The following is a 12,536-nucleotide window of genomic DNA, read 5'->3' on the forward strand; positions in this document are numbered from 1 at the left end:
CCTTGGTCAGTTGTTTGTTATTGTAGGATGTTGGAGGGGCATTAAAAATCTGTCTAATATCAATGGTTTTTGGTTGTGTTCCTCACTCAACTCTATGCAGATTGACAGCAGTGGTTACAACTCTGAAACAGTAGTTTCCCCTGAGTTGTTGTCAGTCATCTCACAAAGACTGAGAGTGAGAGGAATGCAGATGTTTTTTTGTTTTAAAGCTCAGTGTGTATCAGATTGACAGACGCTCTGAGGTCAGAGGACTAGGGGGGATTGTGTACAGCAGCGAGTTGTTGGAGCGTATGTGAGATGAACGGTGTTATGACTGGACTCTACTGGGTGAGGAATGGGGAGTGGAAACGTTAGCTCTCAGGCTCTATGCCTCTACAACACAGACAGGATTCTGAGAGAGAGATAAGAGTGTGAAGATGTACTGTAAAGATGTGTACTTGACAGCTTTGTGCTCCTCTCACTTCACGTGTCCCTTCCCAGGATCTAAGGGCTGCAATGTAATGCCAATCTTGTATCTCTCACTGTTATCATAACAAGCAGTGAGTTAGGACTTGTCCACAAGGACCATTGAATCACGGCGTGGTTTGAAAAGCGTGGTTTGAAAAGTGTATTGTTTGGTCTAAGATCTGAAGGAACGGTGGAATAATGGGCTAGCCTCAGAGTAACTGGCAGTGTAGGATCCTCTGATGTGCGCACATTGGGTCTTGGCAATGATACACGATTCCACTACACAAACACTACCAGCAGGGCTGCAGCCTGCAGCCTGATGATTTTCTTTCATGTGGTTTTCAACAGTTAGGATTTGGTGGTCCTCAGAGGTCAATGGGATGGACCACCTGGTTTCAGTAATCCCCCCAAATATTACTGTAACGGAAACTAAAACATGAGATTCCAGAGACATTAACCCTGAGGCAACTGCACCTATAGATCATCACCCTAACAGCCGTAAGGGAAAGTTGAGCAATATGTAACTTTCTGAGATAACGAGTTGTAAAATGACTGTCTGAATTATATTTGTAGGCCATGATTCTATCCGTAGCGCAGCACGCTGGACAGCTGGCAATGCGTTTTTTTAAAGGTAACTTTCCAATTGAGCTGACATCTTCACATATACAGCATTGACCGTGAACGTAATTTCCGCAAATGTGGGAACTTTGCCTTTCAAAGCCGCATTGTCCACAACGCGCGTTCGGATTGAATTGGGTTGAGTATCTGTATATAGACATTTCATGATGGTTTATTACTATTGCAGTGTATTATTATCATCAGACAGTGCCAGTAATGTAGTCTGAAATGTTTCTTACTTCAATTTAATTTAAAAAGCGTTACTTATCCCCGAGAGCCAATTCATTAGGGCAGTCTGCAGGAAAGACAACAACAAGGCAACATACCACAATGACAATACCACACACAGGGTTGGAAAGGGAGGACATATTACTGGTAACTTTAAAGGTTTACCAGTAACTACCAGAATTTGGATAACTTTCAAGTATTTATTTTATTTTATCACATGACATCTACTGGCCTTTTTGGGTGCTTAAGATTATCACAGATGTCTGTAATTATCTCTGGCCCTCTGTGTGGCCTTATCACATGTAAAATATATCAAATAATAAAATACGATGATTTTCAAATACAAAATAGAATGACAAATCTGTAAAACATTATCCTAAAAATAACCTGTCAACTTAGTGAATTCCTTTGGTGTTTTATATGAGGGTTTCCGCATGAAATATCCTTTCTTTTTTATACACTTAGATTTTTTACTATGTAAATATGTCTGTAAATGTTTTGGCACCAAGCTGGTGGCAGTTGTGAAAAAGTCAATAGTTGGAAGAGTTGCAGAGTTAATAGAAAACAATTCCATTGTTGATTTGATGCTTTATTTCATGAATTACGCTATTTTTTCTTAAACCATGATGTCTATCCACTAGAAACTCATGGACAATATGGACACATATAGAAAAATGTAATACTATATATGAACACATTTTTCTAAAAGTTATTCAAGTATAAATTACCAAAGTTACCGTAGATTGCCATGGATTCTGGTAACTTTGCTAAATTACTGGTAGTTTTGCAACTCTAACCACACACAACCATCACATCATCATTAAAATCATCATAGACCACAGGACAGTACCTGGCATACACATTGACAGATTTAAAAGGCATAACAAAATGTATGTCCATAATAAAAGGTCAAAGATCAAGTCCATTACCTGATGATGTATGTCTTTACATGGATACAGCCAGACAGAGGGAGCACCAGGCAGCAACTGCTTTCAAGGAGCCCTGGGGGTCATGACCCTGGGGTGGTGTGTAGTTGAGAGAGGGGCGACCGCTGCACTGAGGCCACGTTGTTCTTGTACCCTGCCCAACCACCCTACACCCCTCATAATCTCCCCAACCATCCAGGCAACTGCTCCTGACCCCCTCAGCTGTGACGGCACCACATTCCTCGGACAATTCTGCTGATAGATACATTCCATCAGTGGCATTCTTTACACCCACCTGGGTCTCTCTATAGTTTGGATTACACCCATAAGGCTCCTCCATAACTTCTGTCAAACTAAATATTTTCTGTACTTTCTGATGTGCTAGCACAGCAGTCATATATATGACAGCCAGGCCTTTGATTACTAGTAAAGTTGCATGTTGTTTGATATTGATGGAGTAGGGGATGCATTCCTACAGTTTCACCAGTCTGTGATGTTTGTACACTTGTGGATACCTCCTATGAATTCATTTGCCAATGTATTCATGTAGGAGTGAGGTTGTTTGTGCTATGCCTGTAGATGAGTAGGTGGTGATTATGCACGTGGATGTCTGTTGAACCGCTGGCCTACATTCTCTCTGGGCAACAGGCCTGAGAATCTGAGGGGATGTCCCACTGTTCTCTCTGACTTCCTGCGAAATCCATTACTATCAGTCAGGCCCAGACGTAACACCACACACTTCAACCCAAAACAGCAAAGAATACACAACAGAGGGGCCATTTCATCTCCAGCTCATCCATTTGGGCCCCCTTTCTTGACACATCTACTGTAGAGACTGGTTGGGGGCCATGCTAAGAGGGGTTGGAACCAGTGTCAGGACAGTGCTCTGGTCAAGGATGAACAGTCTTTTGTAAACTTCCCTCTCCTGGAGTCATGTGTCTGTGGACTGGGCAGCTGATTTAATTAGTACAGTAGACATTTTTAAACCTTTATAAAGCACTAAGGACCCGTGAAGCCAACTATGAGCTGGATTGTCGATGTGTTTATTAAGTTTGCCAGGAGGTTTCTTAGGCAATGCCACAGGTGATACTACATTTAGATGTAGCATTACATTTGGACAGCTGTGAAATGTGTTTTACAATAACTTTACTGCAGGGAGTTGCAGTAGATATGTTAACGAGCAGTATAGTTGCCATGATATGTCTGTCAGTACTGGGCATCAGTGTGTGAAACGTGTGGATGGTAGATGATGGGTAACAGAACTGGCAGCTTGCTTGCCTGCCTCTCTCTCTCTCTCTCTCTCTCTCTCTCTCTCTCTCTCTCTCTCTGATGAGTGTTCCTGGTGATGGGAATCCAGCTCCTCGCCTGCTCCTCAATCGCCCAACCTTAACACACACACACACACACACACACACACACACACACACACACCACACACACACACACACACACACCACACACACACACACACACACACACACACACACACACACACACACACACACACACACGCGCGCGCGCTCATGGACATGCACACGCATGCACCCACACAGAAAACACCTCAATAAAGCATCAGCACACTCATCCTAAACTCAGCAGCTTGCTCCCAGGAGGCTCCCCATGTGTCCTCACATTCCTCTCTGCTATAAACGGATCAGTGTTTACCCTCCGTCTCCTCAACATGAGGACATTCTACAGACAGACAGCAGCCCCACTCCACTCATTAGCCCTGACTTTGATCCCTCTTCCTCCCTGTCTGACTGTCCGTTACCTGTCTGACTGGCCCTCCACTTTAATTGAAGAATCGTTTGAATGTAGCCTAAGAGTAACAGTATGCATTCAGCACATTCTTCACTCTTGCCTATTTTAGGTTATCATTCACTCAATGCATACTGTTTATAATGGGCTTATTGGTCTTCCTCCAAGTTTGGGTAATTGACATGACATGACATGACTAAAGGTATGTTTGACAGGAATGTGACCTTAACCACTCTCTCTTTCTCTCTCTCTCTCACACACACACACACACACACACACACACACACACACACACACACACACACACACACACACACACACACACACACACAAATGCAAACAGTACTGCTTGCAAAGGGCATTCACACTTAAGAAATGTTATTTGTCCACACCGATCACACACCCATCACTTTGACACTATAAGCTCAGTAAGCATTCATGACAAAAGACAAACAGGTCACAACAAGTGTGCATATTGTTTACAGGGTTGCTCAATTTTCTCTAGAACCAGAGCTACAGTACATTACCAACTACCCTTGAAAGAGGGTGGACCGCCTCTGCCATGCCAAGCCAACTCATTTAAAACAGGTTTCTCTATGTGACACCACTTTCAGTTGTGTAGATGTGTGGGAAAATGTCACTCTATCTCAGAGACGCTCAAACTATGAGGAAATGTTTTTCCTCCTATTACAGTGAGGTCCCAGCTTATCATGGCCACCCTAACATGGTCTCTGGGCCAAGAATAGCAGCAATGAAGGAGTATTATCTTTTATCTCCTTTGATTGTGTCAATGCCTTCCAGCTATGAAACTGTCTGGCAAAGAAGTGGATGTTTTTTAAGCTATCATTTTCATTTTGGTAAAGTAAATGGTATGGTTAATCACACATACTGGCCTAGGTGTCACAGATGAAGCAGTGAGTCAAAGAGATGTTGCCATTATATGTCATTTGATCTTGTTTCTCAGCTTAACTCAAACAGATTTACAGGCTTATGTATTGATCTACCACTACGCTGTACTTCTTTTCCTTCACATTCTTTCTGTAACAACAAAACAACAAAACAGAAAGTAAACACAAAGTTCAGTTGAAGGAGTGAGAGTCCGGAACAAAGATGTACCAGGTAAACCTCTCCACCAGTTAAACCTCTCCACCAGTTAAACCTCTCTACCAGTTAAACCTCTCTACCAGTTAAACCTCTCCACCAGTTAAATCTCTCTACCAGTTAAACCTCTCTACCAGTTAAACCTCTCTACCAGTTAAACCTCTCCACCAGTTAAACCTCTGCACCAGTTAAACCTCTCCATCAGTTAAACCTCTCCACCAGTTAAACCTCTCTACCAGTTAAACCTCTCCACCAGTTAAACCTCTCCACCAGTTAAACCTCTCTACCAGTTAAACCTCTCCACCAGTTAAACCTCTCTACCAGTTAAACCTCTGCACCAGTTAAACCTCTCCATCAGTTAAACCTCTCCACCAGTTAAACCTCTCCACCAGTTAAACCTCTCCACCAGTTAAACCTCTCCACCAGTTAAACCTCTCTACCAGTTAAACCTCTCCACCAGTTAAACCTCTCCACCAGTTAAACCTCTCTACCAGTTAAACCTCTCTACCAGTTAAATCTCTCTACCAGTTAAACCTCTCTACCAGTTAAACCTCTCTACCAGTTAAACCTCTCCACCAGTTAAACCTCTGCACCAGTTAAACCTCTCCATCAGTTAAACCTCTCCACCAGTTAAACCTCTCTACCAGTTAAACCTCTCCACCAGTTAAACCTCTCCACCAGTTAAACCTCTCTACCAGTTAAACCTCTCCACCAGTTAAACCTCTCTACCAGTTAAACCTCTGCACCAGTTAAACCTCTCCATCAGTTAAACCTCTGCACCAGTTAAACCTCTGCACCAGTTAAACCTCTCCATCAGTTAAACCTCTCCACCAGTTAAACCTCTCCACCAGTTAAACCTCTCCACCAGTTAAACCTCTCTACCAGTTAAACCTCTCCACCAGTTAAACCTCTCCACCAGTTAAACCTCTCCACCAGTTAAACCTCTGCACCAGTTAAACCTCTCCATCAGTTAAACCTCTCCATCAGTTAAACCTCTCCATCAGTTAAACCTCTCCACCAGTTAAACCTCTCCATCAGTTAAACCTCTCCATCAGTTAAACCTCTCCATCAGTTAAACCTCTCCACCAGTTAAACCTCTCCACCAGTTAAACCTCTCCATCAGTTAAACCTCTCCACCAGTTAAACCTCTCCATCAGTTAAACCTCTCCACCAGTTAAACCTCTCCATCAGTTAAACCTCTCCATCAGTTAAACCTCTCCACCAGTTAAATCTCTCTACCAGTTAAACCTCTCCACCAGTTAAACCTCTCCACCAGTTAAACCTCTCCATCAGTTAAACCTCTCCACCAGTTAAACCTCTCCACCAGTTAAACCTCTCCACCAGTTAAACCTCTCCACCAGTTAAACCTCTCCACCAGTTAAACCTCTCCATCAGTTAAACCTCTCTACCAGTTAAACCTCTCCACCAGTTAAACCTCTCCACCAGTTAAATCTCTCTACCAGTTAAACCTCTCCACCAGTTAAACCTCTCCACCAGTTAAACCTCTCCATCAGTTAAACCTCTCCACCAGTTAAACCTCTCCACCAGTTAAACCTCTCCACCAGTTAAACCTCTCTACCAGTTAAACCTCTCTACCAGTTAAACCTCTCCACCAGTTAAACCTCTGCACCAGTTAAACCTCTCCATCAGTTAAACCTCTCCACCAGTTAAACCTCTCCATCAGTTAAACCTCTCCATCAGTTAAACCTCTCCACCAGTTAAACCTCTCCACCAGTTAAACCTCTCCACCAGTTAAACCTCTCCATCAGTTAAACCTCTCCACCAGTTAAACCTCTCTACCAGTTAAACCTCTCCATCAGTTAAACCTCTCTACCAGTTAAACCTCTCTACCAGTTAAACCTCTCCACCAGTTAAACCTCTGCACCAGTTAAACCTCTCCATCAGTTAAACCTCTCCACCAGTTAAACCTCTCCATCAGTTAAACCTCTCCATCAGTTAAACCTCTCCATCAGTTAAACCTCTCTACCAGTTAAACCTCTCCACCAGTTAAACCTGTACACAAATGACGTCTCCACTCTCCACTTCATGATGTTTCCGCTTGGTTACCAGCCTCCCACCATGGCTCCCGCAGTTCAGCTAATAGCTGTGTCAGCTCCCTGGTGATGTTACAGTACCTGCCTGGCCTGGCTGTAGGCTTTTTGGACAGTGCTCTTCTACATAGCTGTAGCGGCACATCCTCTGAGTGTGTGCCAGACGTGGAGCAGCAGATCAGAGCGAGGCCCTCTCTGTCCACAGGGACTCTTTACTGAGCCAGGGGGAAGATTTACGGGTGCAAGGGTTCTGAGGGATGCACACTACACTGAATGTCTTCACTGTACTGAAACCATGTGTTGAGTGATATTGGGTGAAAGAGAGATGTGAGGCATTTCACAACCCTCTCATGGGATCTAAAGGCCAAACCATACACACACGCACAGAGACAGACCCCCCCCCCCCCCCCCCCCCCCCACCACCACCACACACACACACACACAAAGATACATACCCACACAGACACACACACAAATCAGTGATACAGTAGGCCTTAATGCTGTGGTGTTAGAAAGAGGTCAAGATGTTATTTCTGTACCTAATTTGATGTGATTTATTAATCCATCACATCTTGGAAGCATCCAACAATTTGACTACTGAGAAAAAACAAATCTATAAAATGATTGGATAAATGATGAACATCTCAACTCCTACTGTACTTCCCATTGATTTTATTTATAAATGTCATACCGGTCCAAACCGGAAATAAATAATAATAATAATAATAATTTATTACAGTTCTGTAGCACTTTTCATAGAATCTCAAAGCGCTTCAAGAGCAAAAAAACAAACAAGCAATATATCATGACAGCTCAACCAATTGAGGCCAAGTCTTTGAAAGCTGCATCCTACGAAGACGGAGAGGGACAGTTGATGGCTTGAGTGAAGGGAGATAGACAGAGGATGGTAGATGATGGTGATGGAGTCTGCTGATGATCTTGTAGAGGGCAAGTCTGGGAACCAGCCTGAGTCTTATAGCCACTGGACTTGGCAGCCACTGGAGTGATGCCTCAGCAGCTCTGGGTGCCAGAAAGCTCACCACACAAAGTTCAGAATAGTATCCAGTCGTCTTCTCTACGAGCCCTCTGCCTCAGCACTGCTGTATTCCTCTGTCTCCCATTCCTATTACGCTGCAGGCCACTCCTAAAATTATGTTCTCAAAAGATCAGGAATTGGCAGCCAGATGAAACAAAAAAAAAAGTGCTGTCATCACTAAGCAGATGCATATGTAACATGGGAAACATACTGACTGACCCACCCACCCAAGAGTTCTGGGCCTGGAGTAGACTTTACCCAGGAGCACTATGCTGTCTGAAAGCAAGGCTACAAATCAAGCCTCCTGGCTGTTTATTCCTGTTCCATTTCATCTGGGTTGAATCCACACAGCTAGAGAAAAGCTCTCACCCTTGAGCCTTCTGCCCTGGCTCGCTGTGCTTGGCAGGAAGGCAGAAATCACACGATACCAAAATCCCTCACACACCGCATGAATTATGTGAGCTGCATCCTTTTCTCGCATTCTTTCTCTTGCTTTAGGCCAGCTTTGTAAAAATGGATTTATTTTGTCTTCTAATCTTGAGTTCCTTTCTTTACCAAAAGAATCATGTGCCAGAAATAAAGTTCTGTAATACCAATGTATGGGAGAAGGAAAGTAACACAGGCTTCCAGTTCAAATAAACCAAGGTTGTTTGAAGTTTGAGTGGCAATAAATCCTCTTTGTCAATTTGAAATATATTCTTTCAGTGCTTCAACCACAGTAGAGTGACATTTGACTGATGTTTCAATTTCAGGGATCTATTCAGAAGTTCACCCCATATTCCCCTGAGTTCTTTAGGAAAGACTCTAAAACATTATGATTTCCAAGGATGAGGTTAACAGCTTTGTGTGAGTGTGTTCGTTTGCTCCTGAACGGGTTGCAGGTAGCCTACAGGTTAAGAGCATTGGGCCAGTAACCGAAAAGTTGTTGGATCGAATCCCGGAGCCGACTAGGTAAAAAAATCAGTCAATGTGTCCATTAGCTAGGCACTTAACCCTAATTGCTCCTGTAAGTCACTCTGGAGAAGAGCATCTGCTAAATGACTAGTGTGTGCGCATGCATGTGTCTGCTTAGTGCGAGTGTGTGAGGCAACTCCCTCTGATTAGAGGGTGGCATTCTGCCTGCAGAGTTTCCCTTGGATCAATTTACCCTATAATTTTCCTCCACAACCCGCGCTCTCAATGAGGAGAGCGGGTGCGTGACCTCCTACCTACACACGGCCACAGGAGGTGGACTTCCCCATTCACACACCCCTGCAGTTTAGGCCTCACTGAGCCCTGCAGTACTCTACATTCTAGTAAACAGGAGCTTCTAAAGCTCCAGCCTCTTGCACTTTTCTACTTGAGCTAAAACTGTATGTCCATTGTCCTCCATATGATACAGTATGTACTATGTATACGGAAGTCTTCAGTGGAGATGAACTGATGACATTTATACAGGGCTAAGGCCGTCTTGTGTGGATTTAGGCTTCCTTCCCTAAATCTCTCTGAGCTGGAGAAGACACATAAAAGGGCCTAAAAAGAGACTAATGTTGACCCAGGCAGCATGTCTTTGAGGATTTCTTTGTCAACCTTGTCTCTTTCTCTTGCTCCCCCTGTCTCTCATACTCTCTCACTTTCTCTCCCAGTCATTTGGTTTCAGTCTCTCCTTTCCCTACTCTCTCCTCTCTTGCACACGTACACTGCACTCACCCACATCATTACTCAATGCCTAGGTTTACCTCCAATGTACTCACATCCTACCTTACCTTTGTCTGTCCACTATGCCTTGAATCTATGCTATCGTGCCCAGAAACCTGCTCCTTTTACTCTCTGTTCCGAACGTGCTAGACGGCCAGTTCGTATAGCCTTTAGCCGTACCCTTATCCTACTTGTCCTCTGTTGCTCTGGTGATGTAGAGGTTAATCCAGGTCCTGCAGTGCCTAGCTACATTCCCACTCCCCAGGTGCTCTCATTTGTTGACTTCTGTAACCGTAAAAGCCTTGGTTTCATGCATGTTAACATTAAAAGCCTACTCCCTACGTTTGTTTTACTCACTGCTTTAGCACACTCTGCCAACCCGGATGTCTTAGCCGTGTCTAAATCCTGGCTTAGGAAAACCACCAAAAACCCTGAAATCTCCATCGCTAACTATAACATTTTCCGCCAAGATAGAACTGCCAAAGGGGGCGGTGTTGCAATCTACTGCAAAGATAGCCTGCAGAGTTCTGTATTACTATCCAAGTTTGTACCCAAACAATTCGAGCTTCTACTTCTAAAAATTCACCTATCCAGAAACAAGCCTCTCACTGTTGCCGCTTGCTATAGACCTCCCTCTGCCCCAGCTGTGCCCTCGATACCATATGTGAATTGATTGCCCCCCATTTATCTTCTGAGCTCGTGCTACTAGGTGACCTAAACTGGGACATGCTTAACACCCCGGCCATCCTACAATCTAAGCTTGATGCCCTCAATCTCACACAAATTATCAATGAACCTACCAGGTACAACCCCAAATCCGTAAACACGGGCACTCTCATAGATGTCATCCTAACTAACTCGCCCTCCAAATACACCTCTGCTGTTTTCAATCAAGATCTCAGCGATCACTGCCTCATTGCCTGCATCCGTAATGGGTCTGCGACCAAACGACCACCCCTCATCACTGTCAAACGCTCCCTAAAACACTTCTGCGAGCAGGCCTTTCTAATTGACCTGGCCGGGGTATCCTGGAATGACATTGACCTCATCCCGTCAGTAGATGATGCCTGGCTATTCCTTAAAAGTGATTTCCTCACCATCTTAAATAAGCATGCCCCACTCAAAAAATGTAGAACTAGGAATAGATATAGTCCTTGGTTCACTCCAGACCTGTCTGCCCTTGACCAGCACAAAAACATCCTGTAGCTTTCTGCATTAGCATTGAATAGCCCCCGTGATATGCAACTTTTCAGGGAAGTTAGGAACAAATATACACATGCAGTTAGAAAAGCTAAGGCTAGCTTTTTCAAACAGAAATTTGCATCCTGTAGTACTAACTCAAAACAGTTCTGGGACACTGTAAAGTCCATGGAGAATAAGAGCACCTCCTCCCAGCTGCCCACTGCTCTGAGGCTAGGAAACACTGTTACCACCGATAAATCCACTATAGTTGAGAATTTCAATAAGCATTTCTCTACGGCTGGCCATGCTTTCCACCTGGCTACCCCTACCCCGGTCAACCCCCGCACCCTCCACAGCAACCCGCCAAAGCCCCCACCATTTCTCCTTCACCCAAATCCAGATAGCTGATGTTCTGAAAGAGCTGCAAAATCTGAACCCATACAAATCAGCCGGGCTAGACAATCTGGACCCTCTCTTTCTAAAATGATCTGCCGAAATTGTTGCAACCCCTATTACTAGCCTGTTCAACCTCTCTTTCGTATCGTCTGAGATTCCCAAAGATTGGAAAGCTGCCGCGGTCATCCCCCTATTCAAAGGGGGTGACACTCTAGACCCAAACTGCTACAGACCTATATCTATCCTACCCTGTCTTTCTAAGGTCTTTGAAAGCCAAGTTAACAAACAGATTACCGACCATTTCGAATCCCACCGTACTTTCTCCGCTATGCAATCTGGTTTCAGAGCTGGTCATGGGTGCACCTCAGCCACGCTCAAGGTCCTAAACGACATCATAACCGCCATCGATTAGAGACATTACTGTGCAGCCGTATTCATCGACCTGGCCAAGGCTTTCGACTCTGTCAATCATCACATTCTTATTGGCAGACTCGACAGCCTTGATTTCTCAAATGACTGCCTCACCTGGTTCCCCAACTACTTCTCTGATAGAGGTCAGTGTGTCAAATCGGAGGGCCTGTTGTCCGGACCTCTGGCAGTCTCTATGGGTGTGCCACAGGGTTCAATTCTCAGGCCGACTCTCTTCTCTGTATACATCAATGATGTTGCTCTTGCTGCTGGTGATTCCCTGATCCACCTCTACGCAGATGACACTATTCTGTATACTTCTGGCCCCTCTTTGGACACTGTGTTAACTAACATCCAGACGAGCTTCAATGCCATACAACTCTCCTTCCGTGGCCTCCAACTGCTCTTAAACGCAAGTAAAACTAAATGCATGCTATTCAATCGATCACTGCCCACACCTGCTCGCCCGTCCAGCATCACTACTCTGGACGGTTCTGACTTAGAATATGTGGACAACTACAAATACCTAGGTGTCTGGTTAGACTGTAAACTCTCCTTACAGACTCACATTAAGCATCTCCAATCCAAAATTAAATCTAGAATTGGCTTCCTATATCTCAACAAAGCATCCTTCACTCATGCTGCCAAACATACCCTCGTAAAACTGGCCATCCTACCGATCCTCGACTTCGGTGATATCATCTATAA

The sequence above is a fragment of the Salmo salar genome, chromosome 06 (genome assembly GCF_965601325.2).
Source record: "Salmo salar chromosome 06, fSalSal1, whole genome shotgun sequence".
Taxonomy (NCBI): domain Eukaryota; kingdom Metazoa; phylum Chordata; class Actinopteri; order Salmoniformes; family Salmonidae; genus Salmo; species Salmo salar.